Source organism: Humulus lupulus, chromosome 9 (genome assembly GCF_963169125.1).
Source record: "Humulus lupulus chromosome 9, drHumLupu1.1, whole genome shotgun sequence".
Classification (NCBI taxonomy): domain Eukaryota; kingdom Viridiplantae; phylum Streptophyta; class Magnoliopsida; order Rosales; family Cannabaceae; genus Humulus; species Humulus lupulus.
Window position 1 is genome coordinate 27,244,648 of NC_084801.1, and position 19,581 is coordinate 27,264,228.

Genomic DNA, 19,581 nt, shown 5'->3' on the forward strand with positions numbered 1-19,581 from the left:
AGATCCATCATACAATTTTGGAAATCACTTAGGCCCAGCCACACTTATCTTCTTGTCCATGAAACGTTAGGGGCAATAACATTTACTTAAGAACATAATCTAATTCTAACTAATTTTCCTTGACATGATAGTGGAGAAAAGATGAGAATGATTGTGCTACAATCTTAAGAGCTTTTAGAACTATGATGCTCAAAATATAACATTGATCACAAAATCACAACACTAGAATTGTATTCTAAATAATGTATCTAAAATTGAACATTAAACTTTAACAAAGCATACCTTAACCCTTTTAAAATTTTCAACCCTAGCCGACCACTATGAGTGACCCAAGCCTTGTAGAAAAGGGTGTGCTTGAAACTTGATCACTTTGGAAAATGGGAGAAAGGTTTGAAAAGAAACACAATAGGGTCTACTAGCTTTAAGGTTTTGGCTCTATGTAGTTTGAAGAGATGAGATAAGGTTTTGAAATCAATATGGGTATGTGGGTCTTGAGAGTTTCGACCTTGTGTAGATGCAAAGATATAGGGAACTTTGATGAGAGATAAGAGCTTGAGAGCTATTTCAAAGTTGTGAGAAAATGAAGAGCACAAAGGGTCTATTTATAGGGTTAGAGTCCCAACTTCTCTCCTAATTCTACTCCAACTACTTTCAATTTGAAATTCAAATAAAATAGAACCTAACATTTAGAGAGAATATTTCTAAATTATCTTATTAATATTTTGATTAAATAATTGAATAATAATCTAACCATCAAACTACTTAGGAAATAATTTTTCAACCTCTAATTACTTTCTCTTTGTCTCTCTCTCTTCCCCATCCTCTCTCTCTCTCTCTCTCTCTCTCTCTCTCTCTCTCTCTCTCTCTCTCTCTCTCTATTTCTAGAGATAGAAAATTACATTTTTTAGAAATATCTTAACTCTGGACCCACCTGTAGTAAAATCGACATAGTTGGAGCTATAGGAGTCCAATTTGGAAAATCATCATACCCTTGGAAAGTTAAATCAATTTTCTACAACTTTCTAGAAATACTACTTTTCCAAAATCGTAAAATAACTACGTCAAAACTGGGTCCCAAATTACAACATACTAAAGTTACGAAAATTCGATTTACTTATCTAATTTACCTAACCATAAGGATAAAGTATCAACATAATCTCCAATATATCTTAACAAACCATAAAGAATAACTCATAAAGATAAAATAACAACATAATCCACAAATATCTTAACCAACCATAACTAATAACAAACTCTTATTCTTTAGGCTGATATTTCAAATTTACTAAGCCCAAAATCTTATTAAGATCTATGTAGACTAATCCATAATAATAACAATTTTTTAATAATACTATAGGTGATGTTTGGTAATAATTAAAAAAGTAGTTTTTTATTTAATTAATGAAAAATTTGAAAATTAAACATAAAATAGTGTTTGATAACTCTATTTTTATTTATTAAATTTTGAAAATAAAAAATTTTCACTTTCAAAATTTTTTTAAACTGTTTTTTATTTTTAGTTTTTTTTTCTCTTTTCTTCAAAGGAGCACCTCATTTTATATTGTTAAACAAAAAATAAAAATAAAAGTTATCAAACGCATTTATTTTATTTTTTTTTTTTAATAACAAAGAACAAAAATGGTTATCAAATATATTTTTATTTTTTAAAAATAAAAAAACAAAAATAAAAATAATATTTCTATTTCTGTGTTTAAAAAATTCAAAAATAAATTATTTACCAAACACAACTATTATTTTTATTTTTTTATTTTAAAAAAATAAAAATATGTTTGATAGTTTTAAATAAAAAATAAAAAAATAAAAATAAATTAATAGTTACTAAACGACACCTATTAGCGTACAATTTTTATAAACAGATGTATTAAATGCACAATACCGAAAATGATTAAAATTACATAATAATTAATTTGGTGAATTTTTATTAGCATTTCTAACAATCTGTATATATTTATGCTATGAAATTTTAAATTTGATAATTTTTAATAAAGAATATATTTTATAAAATAAAAAATGAATTATCTTTCAAATATATTATTTATGATTGTTAATGTTTATTATTTATTGAAAATATATTATACTTGGTTGAATATATTTCTACAGCATTTTTTGTAAAAAGAAAATCTACATTATTTTCTACAACGGGTGGCACGTGCCTTGGGCTTCTTCTTCTTCTTCTTCTTCTTTTTAATAAATTATCTTATATTGAATTTTTGAGTTATTTTAATTAAATTGTGAAGATATCGAAAACATAAAAATGAGAAGAATCGCTTTTCAGAATTAACATAAAATAAAAAGATAAGATGGATGATAGGTAAAATAGTGGAACTACTTCTCTAAATAATTTCTTATTGAACCTATAAATATTATTTATTTAATTTTGAAAAATAAATTATATTTTACAAAAATATAAAAGTGAAAGGTTTGTTGGACGAATAAAAAAAATAGTATACATATATATATATATATATTGAGCATTTATAGTGTATGACATTATATTTATTGGTTCAATTTAGAATAATTATAGTTAGAAATACTTATACATATATATCCAAAACAATTTTGATTTTTAAAAAAAAATATTAGTAATATTTCAAGGTTATCAAGTCAGCACCCTGAAAGAAAAAATAATTCACACATTATTTCAGGATCTTAATCTTTACTAATACTCAAAACAATGACCAATAGAAATTTAATCAAATAAACTAATATTTCCATCAATTATAGAGGTTCGATTTCAACTCAAATACAATTTATATATGTTACTTTCAAATATTGTTTGTACAGATAATTATTGACTTTTTCTTATCCTTTTCTATTAATTTAATTGGCAGTTTCTACCCTTATGTCCATTAATTTGACTTTTCACTCATCTTATCTTATCTTATCTTTCAGCAAACTCCGCAGTCAACTTTGAACAATGCCGCCAAGCAACGCAGACTATTTATTTATTATTATTAGTATTTGAGCTGAAAAAACTGACGAAAATATCAAATGAGGTCGAGTTGAAAATTCAACGATGATGACCATTGACATTTTAATGCAGCTTTATTAGCCAACTGTGCTGTCAATTTTTTTAGTCGTTGTGATGTAGAGAAATTTTTAGTCTAATATTAATATTTGGGTAAATACTAATTACTACGGGTGTTCGCGGTGCCGGTAGTGCGGTTTTTTTTTTTTAAGTTTTTAGACCGCACTGCATATGTGGTTTGAACAATTTTTCAAACCGCAACCCGCACTGCATAGATATCAAACCGCAACCCGCACTGCAAAAATGCGATGTGGTGCAGTGCGATGTGGGCAGTTTATGCCTATTGCAAAATAATTTAACAATTAAATATTATTGTTACACTTAGATTTCGAGACCGGAGGTTATAACCTCGAAAATTGGACTCGTCAAGTGGGAGCTCGAAATGTATGAAAACATTGTATGGTCCAGCCGAAAGATCACCGAAGTGGACGACCTCGAAGATGTGTAACCTCGAGATGCTTTTCTGAGTTCGAAGTCCAAGTTTGGGAAGTGCAGGCTCGAGTGTGATAGCTTCGATAGTGTCAATCTACTCCGAGCATGTCCAGAAGTAAGGTGGCAAGCTCGTAGCAGTATCATAAGTCTTGACAGCCACAGGATCGATTGTTGATCTCGAAGACCCGATGAGTCATTTGGGATAACCTGTTACGTATGAACATATTTATTGTTGTATAATCCCAACATTTAAGGGATATTATTTAGTCTGTTATCCGTTCCCGATTCTTATGGGACGTTTCCACATATGTAGGAGATATTGTATTTAATGTCATTATTTAAATTGATATACAGAATATCTTCCTGAAATATGTGAGAATGAACTATGTAACCTCCCTTATAAATAGAGGAGGAATGACCACTTGTAGAGGATGGATTTTCTTTTGGGCTAGAGAATAAGCTTTGGGTAATTCATCTCTTAAAAATCTTTAAGCCTTAATAACATAGACTCGGGGACTAGATAGAGTTAACTGCTAAACCACGTAAAAACCCTCTTGTCTTTCTTCATTATTCATTCGCTTCATAGTATACGTTGTTTAATTGCTCTACGGTTTAAGTTGACGAAAAATGGCGTCAACAGTTTGGTGCTTTCATTAAGAGCATTAAGCAGTACGTATGTGAGTCTATTCAGTCAAAGAAGCCTCCCTATATCAACTATGGCCGCGAATGATCCCAATATTCCGGAGGAGGAAATCTTAGAGGAAGTTGACTATCCCCGACGCCTTGGGAAGCAGTCGATGATGAATTCGGACCTAGATGAAAGGAGTGGGTCCTCTGAGTCTCGAGGACCACCTGCACCACTAGCCCCCAGGGACGACGAGGACATGTACTACAACCCTGAGTGATATGTCCGTACTGTGGAGCTTGAAAATCGTCAACTGCAAAAGCAGTTGGCAGAGGCCAAGAAACGTAACGAGGAGCTAGCCAGATTGGTTGCTGAGGCAGAAGCGGGGGTTGAGGCTCAAGCTCCACCTCCGTGAGATGTTCATGTTCCACCACGCAGGCCTCGTGGGCGACCTCGCAAAAACGTTGCCACACGAAGAATGGAGCAACCTTCACCACCTGCTCCCTCAAGGCCTTGGAGAAGCACCCGGACTGGAGCTCTTGTCAACTCAACAGCTGAGGTACCAGCCGAGACTGGGAATAACCGAGCCCCCACGGCAGCTCGGACCCAAAATCCTAGTAATACGCAGAACGTTCCTGAACCAGCACAGGCAAACTCGAGACCTTCTAGGCCCCGTAATGGATGGCAGCCACCATCACCCATAAGGCACCCACCGTCGCCGATAAGATATCCCTCACCAACTCGGAGAAACACACAACCGACTCAGGGTGATAGGGAAAGGCGAGTTGGGAAGAAACATGGGAATGGGGAAACTGCTAGAGAACGTAGAGGTGCCTAGCCCACGAGAAGCCAAATGTCTCGGTCTCACACTATTGAGATGAGACAACCAGAAAGGAACCCATCTCGAAACAACCGCGCAACGAGCCTTACTAGCGAATGCTCGGGAGACACCAGATCAGTCACTATGTATGACCGGGGACACGAAAATACTGGGAATCGAAGGGATCACCCAGATTTACGGGAACACCTGAACTAGAGTCGGGGTAATGATAACCCCTCAAACCCAGACCTGAGGGATCACTTAAATGGGCGCAAGAACCCCATGCGGAGGCGCGAAGCTGGAATTATGATCAATGATAAACAATTTCAGGTCAGACCCCCCGTGGATCCAGTCCAAGAAATGATTGATCAACTGGAAAGAGCGTTCAGGCTCTTACAAAATGAATGAGGTCAGGATCAGGACGAAGAGTTTGACAAGGAACTCGAACCCTTCGCCCCCCATATTTCCAGCACCCCGTTTCCTCAAAGGATTCAGAATTCCTCATGTCCCATCGTTTGATGGGAATTCTGATCCATACAGTTTCTTAAGTACGTTCAATACCATTATGAGAGTAAGTAATGTGGGCTACGAGCTCAAATGCAAGTTGTTTCTAGCCTCGCTCACAGGACCAGCAAAAAACTAGTTCAAAAAATATATGAGGCATTCAATTTCTTCTTGGGATCAATTATCTAGAGATTTCAAGAAGCAATTCAGAGCCATGATTGGAATAAGGCCCGAGGCGTCTGCCTTGACCAATGTCCGGCAACAGCCGAATGAAACATTGAAAAGTTACCCTATAAGGTTCAATTTGGAAGTCGCCCGAGCTCGTGACGTAGACGACAGCGGCCATTTAATGGCTGTCCGAGCCGGGATAATGCCTGGAAGCCCTTTCTGAGAAGATATACAGAGAAAGCTTGTGAGGTCCTTAACCGAGTTCAATCAACGAGCTTAGAGATTTGTCAATGTAGAGGAGGCAAGGTCAGCACCGAATATGGCCTCTCAGCCCATAACTACATCGACAAACATAAACTCTACCTCAACCTCGGTGGACCCATTGGCCTCGAAGCCCTCTGCAGAAAACCCTTCCAAAAGAAAGAAGACTGAAGGGAGTAACCCCGAGGCTGAAGGGGAAAAGAAAAAGAAAGGGGAAAGATATTTCTCTGTGTACAAAGTGTATACCAATCTGAATGAGTCTTAAGAGAATATCTACCTGGCTAATGAATACCAGGTCCCTTTCAGGTGTCCGGATCCCATGAGGAACCAGAAAGCAAAGAGAGATTCTAGTAAATACTGCAGATTCCATAGAGATATCGGACATACAACCGATGAATGCAGGCAACTAAAAGACGAGATAGAAGGCTTGATCTCGAGAGGATATTTCAGGCAATATGTAAGAAACCAAAATCTCAATCAGGCTTCTACCAGTCAAAGGGCAGCTGCACCACCGCCTGCCCAAAACAATAATTCCCGAGTAAGGGAGGACGAGAGATCCCCTCCGATTGATGGAGAAGATGTTGTAACCATCTCGGGGGGACCTCATCTCACAGGATCGGGCAGGAACACCCAAAAAAGATACGTGAATGAGCTAAAAACTGGTGACGGGTCCCCTTACGAACCCTAACCCAGGGCTCCGAAACACCAGAGGGTTGAATCTCAGCCTATAACTTTTATTGAGGACGACGCATCTCATGTGCAGTTTCCTCACAACGACCCGCTGGTCGTCATCCTTCAGCTAGCGAATAAGAGGGTTCACAGAGTCCTGATTGATAATGGGAGCTCAGTGAATGTCCTCTATAAGGCCACCTTCGAAAAGATGGGACTCATGCTTCGTGACCTAAAAGCTTGTGCAACGACATTGTGTGACTTTTCAGGAGAAGAGATTGCCTGTATGGGATCTATTGAATACCCCATAACCTTGGGAGACTACCTGGTCTTGACAACCAAGATGATGGAATTCGTTGTAGTAGATCTACCATCGGCCTACAACATACTGCTCGGGAGACCCGCCCTAGTAGGGCTGGGGGCAGTTTCGTCTGTAAGGCATTTGGCCATCAAGTTCCCGACTTCTAGTGGCATCAGGACACTGAAAGGCGACCAGCCCACAGGAAGGGAATGTTATAGCATTTCCATTAGAGGAAAGAAACAGATAAGCACACAAACACTTGTCATAATTCAAAACAAGGACGAAACAGTCTTCGAGATAGATGAAGAAATTGATCTGAGAATAGAGGAAAGAACTAACCTCGAGCCATTAGAAGAGCTCGAAGAGGTCAGGCTCGAAGAAGTAGACCCCCCTGAAGAAAATGAAGGTAGGGAAAAACCTTCCAGAAGAAACAAAATAGCAATTAATTTTCTTTTTGAAAAAGAACCAGGATGTTTTTGCATGGTCACATTCAGATATGGTAGGGATAAAATTCGAATGTGGTAAGCCATGCTCTAAATATTGACAAAAGCTTTCCCTCGAAGCAGCAAAAGCAAAGAATCCTGGATGACAACAGGAAGAATGCCTTAAAAGAAGAGGTCGACAGGTTGAAGGCAAACCGATTCATTCGAGTGCCTTTTACCCCGATTGGGTCGCCAACCCAGTGCTAGTCCTGAAACCTAAAGGGACATGGCAGACCTGTATTGATTACTCAGACCTCAATAAGGTCTGTCCAAAGGGCTGCTTCCCTTTACCTCGAATCGACCAGCTCGTAGATGGCATAGCTGGGCATGGACTTATGTCATTCATGGACGCTTATTCTGGATATAACGAGATCGCTATGCATGCCCCAGACCAAGAGCATACGAGTTTTGTGACAGATAAAGGACTGTATTGCTACAATGTCATGCCGTTCGGACTAAAGAATGTTGGAGCCACTTACCAATGGCTCGTAAACATGATGTTTTCCCAACAGATAGGTAATAACATGGAAGTTTATTTTGATGATATGTTGGTTAAATCTAAACATAACATTAACCATGTGGACGACCTTGAAGAGTGCTTTGCCGTGTTACAGAGATATGACATGACACTCAACCCCCAAAAGTTCTCTTTTGGAGTATCGTCAGGAAAGTTCTTAGGCTTCATTGTAAACGCCCGGGGAATAGAAGCTAATCCGGACAAGATCCAAGCTTTAACTGATACGCCCTCACCTAAAAAACATAAGGATGTCCAAAGTTTGACTGGGCAGATGGCGACACTAAGTAGGTTTATCTCGAAATCTACAGACCGTTGTCTTCCATTTTTCAACCTTTTGAGGGGAGGCAAAAAGTTCGAGTGGACAGAAGGATGCGAGTTAGCTTTTCAGGAGCTCAAGAAGCACCTCGTGGAACCTCCCATCTTGTCGAAACCCATCACGAGGGAAGTTTTGTACCTATATCTTGCTACGACCGAGCACGCCATTAGCGTCGTGCTCGTCTGAGAAGAACAGAAGGTGCAGAAGCCGGTATACTATGTCAGCAAAAGGTTACTGGGGGCAGAGTCGAGATACCCCTTAATGGAGAAGCTAGCACTCAGCCTAATTCACTCATCTCAAAAGCTCGGACCCTATTTCCAGGCGCATCCCATTCATGTGCTGACCGATCAACCAGTAAGACAAGTCCTGTCCAAGCCAGAAGCCTTGAGCCGATTACTAAAATGGGTCGTTGAACTCGAACAATTCGAGAAAACCTACCATCCGAGGACAACCATAAGAGGACATGCCCTGGCAGACTTCATAGTGGAATGCACTAGAGTGACTAACGATGAAGTTATAACCTTAGCCCGCGAGCTGTGGAAACTTTATGTTGATGGGTCTTCCAATGAAAATGGGTCGGGGGCAGGAGTAATTCTGATCACCCCAGAAGGAAGTCGATTTCACTCTGCTTTGAGATTTGACTTCGAAGCGTCAAATAACGAGGCTGGATACGAAGCTCTACTGGCAGGACTTCGAATAGCCAAGGAACTCAAGGCTAAGGCGGTACATTGCTACAGTGACTCCCAGTTGGTGGTTAACCAAATCTTAGCGGAATACCAGGCTCGCGGGATGAGAATAGCTGCATATTTAGAAAAAGTGAAGGCAGCCGTCGAGCAATTCAACTTTTACACGATAGAACAGGTTCCCCGAGAGCAAAATTTGGATGCCAACGCCTTAGCCAGGCTCACCACATCCACCGAGGTTAATGAACTGAATGTCGTGCCAATCGAACATCTATGAACACCAAGTATAACCAAGCCTGAACAGGAAGATGTATGCATGATACAATCTGAGCCGACCTGGATGACCCCGATAATTAGGCACCTTGAGATCGGCATTCTCCCAGAAGAATGGACAAAGGCTCGAAAATTGATGTATCAGATCCCTAGGTACACCGTTGTGGAGGGAAGGCTATATAGAAGAGGATACTCTATGACATTACTCTGATGTGTGACTTCACCGAGGGTAAGAAGATCATGGAAGAAATTCATGAAGGATTCTATGGAGACCACACTGGGGGGCATAGCCTATCTAAGAAAATCATATGCCAAGGATACTTCTGGCCTACCATCAAAGCAGATTCGTTTGACTACGTTACGAAATGCGACAAGTGTCAATGATGCACCACAAGCCCTCGAGATCCACCTTCCGAGCTAACTATGATGACCTCCCCATGGCCATTTGCAGTATGGGGAATTGACCTCATAGGCTCGCTGCGACTGGCAAGGGCAGAGTCAAATATGCAGTAGTCGCAGTAGATTACTTCACGAAGTGGACCGAGGCCGAGCCTCTAGCAACAATTACCTCGAAAAAAGTCTTGGACTTTGTGGTAAAGAACATCATATGCCGATATGGGATGCCAAGGAAGATTGTGTCCAATAATGGTACTGAATTCGATAGCGGTTTGTTTACCAACTTTTGCAAGAAAAATGGGATAATAAAGAGCTTATCCTCTGTGGCCCATCCCTAAGTGAATGGCCAGATTGAAGCTGTAAAAAAGACCCTAAAGAGTTCTCTAAAGAAAAAGTTGGAAGAAGCAAAAGGGAAATGGCCCTAAGAATTGCCCCAAGTTCTATGGGCATATCGAACCACAACTCGTTCTTTAACGAGACACACCCCCTTTTCTCTGGCATACGGATGCGAGGCTATGCTGCCAATCGAGGTCGAAATACCCACAATTCATGCCCACACTTATGAACAACCCTCAAACCGATCCTAGCTCGAAGTAAGTCTGGACTTGATTGAAGAAAGAAGGGACGAGGCTCAGCTAAGAAATTTTGCATACCAACAGTGAGCTACCCGGTATTTCAATAAAAGAGTACGAGATAGAAAATTCGATGTGGGAGATTTGGTGCTGAGGTGTGTGTTCTTGGCAACAAGGGACCCAGCTGCTGGTGTGCTCGGGCCCAATTGGGAATGACCTTATCAGATCGAATCAGTCATCCGACTTGGAATTTACAAGTTGGCTAGATTGAATGGGAGTTTGGTACCATGAGCATGGAATGAAGAACATTTACGACCTTACTATCAATAGTGTAGGAATGATGTCACTTGTAATCATGCTTTCTTATCTGTACTATGTTCCTATTAATAAATTATTCAAATAAAGTTCAATTTCGTTTCAATATGATGTATTTTTTGCAAACTCTCTTAATTTAATAACCTATGGTCACACTCATAGGATATTAAGGGGGCATTAGTGGTACATATACCATTAGCTTGAAAAAATGAAATAGCATATATTAAAATCATACAAGTGTTTGGTTATAACCAAATATGCGAGCTAAGATAGTTTGGAGATAACCAAATTATTAAAAATAAAGTATTTGGATATAACTAAATATGCGAGCTACGATAGTTTGGAGATAACCGAATTATTAAAAATAAAGTGTTTGGATATAACCAAATATACGAGCTAAGATATTTTGGATATAACCAAATTATTAAAAATAAAGTGTTTGGATATAACCAAATACGCGAGATAAGATAGTTTGGAGACAACCAAATTATTAAAAATAAAAGTGTTTGGATGTAACCAAATACGGGAATATAAGTGTATGGATTACAAACCAAACATGACCTGAATAGGTTTGGAATGAACTTGCTAAAACTAATCGACAGTAAGTTGGAACACAACCGACTTCAAACTAAGTCGAGATTGAGGCTGGAATATCCTGCGAAAAGATAGTTTCGACCTCATAACCTTGGGGAGCTACCCAAGGACGAGGAAAAGTAACTAAAAAAAAGAAAGATATAACTAAACCACTTACGTTACATGCCATAGAAGTACTTTCGGGTGCATGGTAAAAGTAATTTTCGACCTTGACAAATAACGAGATCAGATACTGATATATTGTGCAAACTATGCATGAATGCATTGAAGCTCAAGCCTAAAAATCCACTGCGTGTTTGTATGAATAAACATACATAAGGACACTTTAATATAAATTGTGTGAAATATTTCGACCTAAGAAATATAAAGCAAATATATTAAGGTAAAGTCAAATATGGTATCATAAATATCATAAGAAAATAGCTCTTTCATGAGCTATAAATTGTCTCATCCCCAGGGGAATAAAAAGTAGAAGATAAAAAACTATTACAAATTTTTTTGAAGGGACACAGCCCCAGGTAGAGACTTAGGAGGGAGGAGCATCCTCCTTAGCCTTCTCAGCATCCTCCTTGGCTCTCTCTGCCTCTTCCCAAGCAGCCTCCTTCTCATCGAGCCAAGCTTGCCACTTGATCACTAGTTCTGCCTCGAAAGAGCCTAAGAAGTTGGTATCGAGATTGGCATTACTGGCCCAGATCCTATACATGGCCAGGTCGACTGCCCGATCCTTTTTCTCCTTAAACTCTGCAAGGAGACGAGCCTTTTCGCTCTCCATTACCTCGAAAGTGGCCGCCTTCTGCTCCTCAAGCTTGGCATTAATCTTCTCAAGCTTCATGAGCCGGGCATTCACCTTCTCGAGCTCGGCTGTCTTGGCCTTTAGTTTTTCAGCTTCAGCCTCCATCTTTGCATTTGTGGCCTTGAGCTCGTCAGTAAGCTTGAGTTGGAGATCCTTCGACTTCTTGGCATAAGACATGCTCGAATAGACCTCATTGTTCAAATTATAATTAAGTTGAGCAGAGACAACAAGAGTTTGACACACAAAGAAATCAAATTAGAACATGAACCAAGTACAAGTACAACTAATAATAAGATGAGGGAAGTTACCGCAGCAGTGAGCTCGATACTCTTGTCATAAAGTGTGTTGCAGTCTCGTGCATTGTTCAAGAACTTCCAATGAGGGGCATCAAAACCACTAAAGCTCTGGCCCACTCGAGACAGAATGTCTGAGCCAAGTGTAGCCCCATGGGATCTAACATCATTTTCGATTACATACTCATTGATGTTAGTAGAAATCGACAACAGATGCATTTTGGAGGTCGAAGGCTTTTTCGGAGGTGGACCAAGCATGGAGTGGACCTGGATCAGAGGAGGCATGGGAGGAATGACCGTAGAGGATGCCTCAACCTGAGGGGTCAGATCCACAGCTGGGCTCGGAACAGCTGGAGCTAATGAAGGAGGTGTCTTCTCGGTCCTCTTAAGGATCTTGGCAGGTCAGTCTGATTTTCACAACCCCCTCGGGTGCTTACTACTTTGGGCTCCCTCGCCACTAGCGAGCACAAAATCGAGGTTTGAATCCATATCACCTGCACATTTACATCGCATTATGAGATATTCCAAGACAAAAAAGTTAGCATAATGCAGATAGGCAAAGAATAAAAAGACAAGTAGAAAGAAACCTAACAGGAACTCTCCCCCGAGCTCATGCTCGGCGACCACGTAATTCCCCCATCTTCAAAGGAGGCAGGGGGAGTACCTTCCCTATAAGTGGAAGTCAACCTCGAAAGGTCTCTATAGTCGTTTGTCCCATATTGAACGACTATTCCGTTCCATACCTCGTTTAGACTATACATGGTGTCATACTTCCCGAGCCAGCTATCAAACCTATGTACTCTCTCATCTACCCAGGACCAAACATAAAAATGGTCCCTATCATCCTCGCACAACACTAATATATTGGGTTTATACTTAAGTAGTGAAGGAGACCACAAATCCGAGCTAAGGATGACTGTACCTCTGTCACTCGAGCTCGAACTCGAGGCTTCATCATTAGCCTCGTTCCCTGATTGTGGGCTCCTGCGGTGCCGAACTAGGGATGGTGGCTTAACATTTCGCCTCGAAGGGAGGCTGCTGGTGGGGAGAGGCACAAGCTCCAACTGGGTATATTTTTTGTTGGATCAATCGAATGTGGACTGATCCTTCTCCAGGAGGCCATAGGCTCGGAGTTTGTCTTCATGTAGGAGATAAGAGAGAGACCTCCTGCCGTAGGGAAGTTATAGCAGAGCCTCCTTGTGCTCTTTCATCTCCTTGGTGGGGATGGGACGACGGTAGTTGGCTAGAAAAATGAACATGTTATGACCAAGTGCAAGCTCAAACAAGACTCGAGCATAAAAAAAGAAGAAGTTAGTTGGGGACTTACGAATTCGTCTGAACGAATAGTATCTGGAGGGAGCTAGGCCATCTGTCTAGAAGAAAGCCTTCTTGAAAGCCTTGGGATGGCTCAAGAGATAGTAGAAGTCGTCCCCTCCCCGAGCTCGGGAGGGGTTGCTTTTCAAACAAAAGAGATACGAGATCCCCTTTGGAGAAGGTCCTTCCCATCCTATCTCGTGATATAGCAACCTCAGGGCAGACAAAACCCTGTACGAGTTGGTTTTGAGCTGGAAAGGGGCGAACCCAACAAAGTCCGTGAAGTTTTTGAAAAAGAACTTCAGGGGCAATACAGCCCCTGCCTTCATATGTTCCTTCATCCAAGTTGCATATCTTAGCTTGCTGTCAGGATTCCCATCTCCCAGGGTGTGGCAACTTTGCTCGTGGGAGCACAGAGCTCGACACCTCAGCGAGCCCCGCAGTCCGATATTGTGGAGGGCTAGAATGTCAGAGATCTGCCGTAATGAAGAGATCGAGCTCCAATAATGCTCGGCCTCAAAAAATTCCCTCTTCGAGGTAGGGACAAAGGTTGGCTGTGAGGATAAAGGTTCCCCCATTAGGAATAATTGGAGATCACCTAGCCTAAAGGCAACTATCGCTTTAAGCGTAGAGTCGAGGGGAATCGGTCTACGCTCGAGATCTGGATCTGGGTAGATGGCGACCCTTAGTTTTCTCCTTTTTCCTTCTTCGACCTCGTCTATCTGACGTCGAAAATGATCCTGAATCAAGCGTTGGTTCTGAGTAAAATGGGACTTCGGGCTCGGAGTTACTGGTGAATAAGGAATCACGAGCTTTGACCCCCACCACTTTCTCAAGTTCTGCGACATCTAGAAAGAGAGCAAAAGGGTGAGGGCCAAGCGAACAAGAAATAATGAAAATTCGGGACAACCTAATCTCGAAATATCGAGGCTACAAGGCAAACTCGATCCAAAGGACGAGGCCAGTCTCGAAGCGTGTATTCCACCGAAAGAAAGGAAGGTGGATTTATTTTTGAAGATCCCGATATTTCAGGGAAAAAGTTGGCTGTTACCCAAAGAGTGGATTTTTTGGGAAACGTCTAGTTTGCAAAACCCTAATTTTATACCCGATATCTTGGTGTACAAGATATGCAATTTAAAATTAAAAAAAAATATCAGTAAAAGAACCATATCTAGGTCTTCTACGCATGAACTGGGTTTGGAACCCATAATATCATAACTTAAGACTAGTATGTACTGAAACATTCTAATGTGCAAAACTAGCAAGGGAACTAACAATACAGTAATATAAACATGTATGAAAAATATACGGGCATACAAAGCTATGAACAGAAACTTACACGATGCGATCAGAGGGAACAGAGAGATTGATGATCGAATAAGTGGTTGCAAAAACGATCTCACAGAATCGAAGGGGTGAACTTTGCTCTATTTTCATGGCTTGGAGAGCATGCAAGAACTGGGCGATATTCTCTGGTTTTTTCTTCTTTTCTCTCTGCAAAGGCTTGAACGTGAAAATAAAATGGGGATGATGAGTGGAAACATTTATAAACCCATGGGAGTGTAAAAAGTTGAATTAATCTGGGCCATTGGCTAGATTCCGTATCAGATCTAACGACTAGGGACATGCGAGGTGATAGTACCATAAAGAATGGCAAGCGGATAGATGTGGGCAGGTTTCCAAGGTACTCAAGTAATTTGATTGGCCAATACCCGGCTGACGTGTGTCCGCACTCGAGTATTTTTTATGGTACAGTTTCCAAGAGGAGCAGTTCAAAAGTTTCCTACTCATAGGATTCGAACTGATACTTTTGAGGGGGCAAACGGTTATACCTAGATTTTGAGACTAGAGGTTATGACCTAGAAAACTGGACTCGTCAAGTGGGAGCTCAAAATGTATGAAAACATTGTATGGTCCAGCTGAAAGATCTCTGAAGTAAAATGACGACCTCGAAGATGTGTAACCTTGAGATGCTTTTCTGAGTTCGAAGTGACATGAAGCCGGGATACATCCATTACCAATTGTCTTCAGATGAAACAGTTCGAGCTTGGGAAATGCAGGCTCAAGTGTGATAGATTCGATAGTGTCAATCTACTCCAAGCATGTCCAGAAGTAAGGTGGCAAGCTCGTAGCAGTATCATAAGTCTTGATAGCCACAGGGTCAAGCACTGATCTCGAAGACCCGATGAATCATCTCGGATAGCCCGTTACGTATGAACATATTTATTATTATATAATCCCAACATTTAAGGGATATTATTTAGTCTGTTATCCACTCCCGATTCTTATGGGACGTTTCCACATATGTAGGAGATATTGTGTTTAATGTCATCATTTAAATTGATATATAGAATATCTTCCCGAAATATGTGGGAATGAACTCTATAACCTCCCTTGTAAATAGAGGAGGAATGACCACTTGTAGATGATGGATTTTCTTTTGAGCTGGAGAATAAGCTCTTGCTAATTCATCTCTGAAGAATTTCCAGAAATCTTTAAGCCTTAACAACATAGACTCATGGACTAGGCAGAGTTAACTGCTGAACCACATAAAAACCCTATTGTCTTTCTTCATTATTCATTTTCTTCATAGTATACATTTTTTAATTGCTCTATGATCACTACACCAAATACCCCTTTCCATAACATATGAATATAATAGTATTGAAAAAGTATTATAATACATCAAATAATAAAATAACAGGTGGGAAAAAAAATTGGTCGTACCAAAATTGGCGGTACCAAAATTTTTGAGCCAAATAATCTTCTACTTTTTACTTTTTTATTTGCCTCTATTTTTTTATTTCCAAAGCTCTTGATTCTAAACCCAGCCGTGACGCCTGTTCCCTCGTCTGCAAGCAGTGGCTAGCCCTAGAGCGCCTCAGCCGCACCACGCTCTAGGTCGGCGCTACCAACAGTCCTGACCTCTTCGTCAAGCTCCTTGCCCGTCGATTCTTCAATGTTCGTAATGTTCACATTGATGAGCGCTTGAATATTACGCTCCTCGTTCAGCTCGTAAGATATTTTATTTACCCCAAACTAATTGACCTTCAGTTTCTGCTCGATTCTAGATTGTGATTCACCCGTTTCTTCCTCGTATAATTTTTTTTCTCTAATTCTGGGTCATATGATTGGATTCAATTAGGGCGGATGTGGTACCAATCAAGCTAAGCTTGTTCTTGTTTATCGATATGACCCAATTTATTGTTTATTATTTGATTATGGGGACAGGGAAGAAGGCACGGGAATAACAATAATGTGGTTTCATCTCTTCAACTATATGCTATTGAGAAAAATGAGCCTGAAGATGTTGGATTTGAGTCATGTAGTTTATCTGATGATGGGTTGATTGCCCTTAGCGAAGGCTTTCCGAAACTTGAGAAGCTGAGCTTAATCTGGTGCTCTAACGTCTCAAGTTCTGGCTTAATTGCACTCGCCAAGAAGTGCTCATTTTTAACAGCTTTAGATTTACAGGTGAATTTTTGGTCTACTATACTTGAAATTTGAAGTGTTTTATGTGGGTCTTATTTGTTTCTGTTAAAATAAATGAAAATATAATCATCGTTTACCTCATTTTTCCCAAGTTTTTGTGACATATCATTTTGGTATGGTTTTCTTTAAGGGTTGCTATGTTGGAGATCATGGTCTAGCTGCTGTTGGATAGTCTTGTAAGCAACTTGGGGATTTAAATTTGCGATTTTGTGAGGCCTTAACAGATGCAGGTTTAGTTGAATTAGCTCTTGGTTGTGGGAATTCATTGAAAGCTCTTGGTATTGTTGCTTGTGCTAAGATAAATGATGTCTCACTGGAAGCAGTGGGCGTACATTGCAAGTCTCTTGAGACCCTTTCTTTAGATTCTGAGTTCATGCACAACAAAGGGGTGCTTGCTGTAGCCTAAGGATGCCCATTTTTTAAAGTATTGAAGCTACAATGCATCAATGTTACTGATAAGGCTTTGAAAGCTGTAGGCACTTCTTGTGCGTCATTGGAGTTATTAGCTCTATATAGTTTCCAGAGATTCACAGATAAGTTAGTGCCATTTTTTAATCTTTGTCGCCTCAGTTTTTACATCTTTATTTGATATGTGTTTTTGGTCATTTATTGTCGAGCAATGTGCTATCTGATTACAGGTATGAAGAATCTGTAACCATATAACTCGTTGGAACAAATTAAATCTTGTGTACTTTTTTTTTGTCTACTTCATTTGCTCTTAAGTTCATTTTTCAATTTTTATATTGATTGCCTCTAAATGTTATTGGGTACCTTAGTTTATAAGATAGAAGATATGTGATAATAGCTTGGCTTTTTTTCATATCTTTATTCTATTTTCTTGTAAGTTTAGTACTTATTCTTTCATTTCATCCTGATTTTAAAACTCAGGGGTTTACGTGCCATTTGGAATGGATGTAAGAAGCTAAAAGATCTCACTCTAAGTGACTGCTATTTCCTAAGTGACAAGGGTTTGGAAGCTATTTCCACTGGTTGCAAGCAACTTACTCATCTTACAGTTAATGGGTGCCACAATATTGGTACTCTGGGACTGGAATTCATTGGGAAATCTTGCTCGTATGTATCTCTCCCAGCTTGAATTAAAATTGGTATAATAGGAGGTAATACTATGAATGAATAGAATGGAGATCACGTTTAAGTTACACACATTGACTATTCTTGAGTTATGTTTAGTTCCATGATATTACTAGTGTATTAATAATACGACATTTCCTCCTTTCCATGATATGTGAACTATTTGTTTAAACAGCTTGATTGGAGAAGTAATTATAATCTTTGCTTTGTGCCAATTAGTTGTTCTTATTTATCATTTTATGTAAAAGTAGATTAATTTGTGTTAGGATAAGCTCGGTTATTTGTAGAGTCCCAGAATTTACTTAGCTAGTTAGATAGTAGTAGGAGTAGTAGTAGTAGTAGTAATAGCTAGTATTAGTTGTAGTATGTTTATAACTGTGGATTTTGGTTCAGACCAGGATTTAATTGGACACTCATAGTAACACTTGTAGATTTTCTAAGTTTAACCTATAGTTTAAGAATATTAATTTTAACCTAAGGTTTGATTAAAATGACTGATATTGATGGTGATATTTATTATATTATAAGGTTTAGATAAACCCAATAAGATAGTAACACTTATCATATGTATGATTATTAAGAAATTATTATTTTAATGATAAAATAAGAGAAATATAAGACTTAGTCTTCACCAAAATCTGATAGGAGCATGAAATTTATCACAATTTTATTTATTTGTGGATTAGGTTGATATTTAGATAATTAAATAGATTTTTCGTAACTTTAGGGTACTGTAACTTCCGATCTGCTTTTGACCCAGTTATATTAGGAATTTCGAAAAATAATATTTCTTAAACGTTGTAGATAATTTAATTAGCTTTCTAACGGTATAAAGAGAGTTCAAATCTGAGTTCTACAGCTCCAGATATATTGATTTTACTGAAGGGGGTTTAGAGTTACGAGATTTAGGGAGTTATAAGTTAGGATTCTATTTGTTTTTATTATTTTAAAAATCAAGCTTTGAATCCTTAAATCTCTCTGAAAATTTGAACAATTCCTAAGCCTTTGGCTGAAGGATATTCAAATATTTTCAATTAAATTTATTATTTTTATTCAAAGCCAAAAAGAAGATTTTTATTCCTAGAACTCTATAAATAGGACCTAGCACCAAGCATTTTTCATTAATTCATCAAGCTAAGTTCAGAGGCTGCAAGTTGCTAGGTTATTATGAGAGTGTAAACACTTAGGTTGGGAATTATAAGCTTAATCATTATAAGCTTAATAAACACTTGGGAAGTAAGGTTATAGTGTATTTCGGTTTCGAGGTATAGTTCGGTCATAGAAACATTCAAGGTATTCCTAATTCTAGTTCCTTTCTGTATTGATTCTTATAGTTCTTCTCTACTCAAATCCTAACTCAGTCTTTTCTATTCTTAGGCATCTAAGTTCTTCGAACTTAAGGTTTTCATTGGTAAGTATCGTTTCGATGGTGTAGTTATTCTTTCCATCTCTTTTCTTTAGTATACTCACCTCTATATTATGGTTTTTAGGAGTGTTCCAAAATCCCGACTTTGTTCTCATCATCCCGGTATATTGGTAAGGAAAATAGGATAGGATTTATGAGCTATATGTTTTATATGTTATCTTATGGTTTTTATGTTATGAAATATGTTATGATAT

General features: G+C 39.0%; 1 pseudogene; it reads left to right on the forward strand.

The window, feature by feature from the left end:
* The first annotated feature begins 15,042 nt into the window (after positions 1 to 15,042).
* LOC133799545 (F-box/LRR-repeat protein 4-like) lies at positions 15,043 to 17,982 on the forward strand (annotated as a pseudogene).
* Positions 17,983 to 19,581: the final 1,599 nt, after the last annotated feature.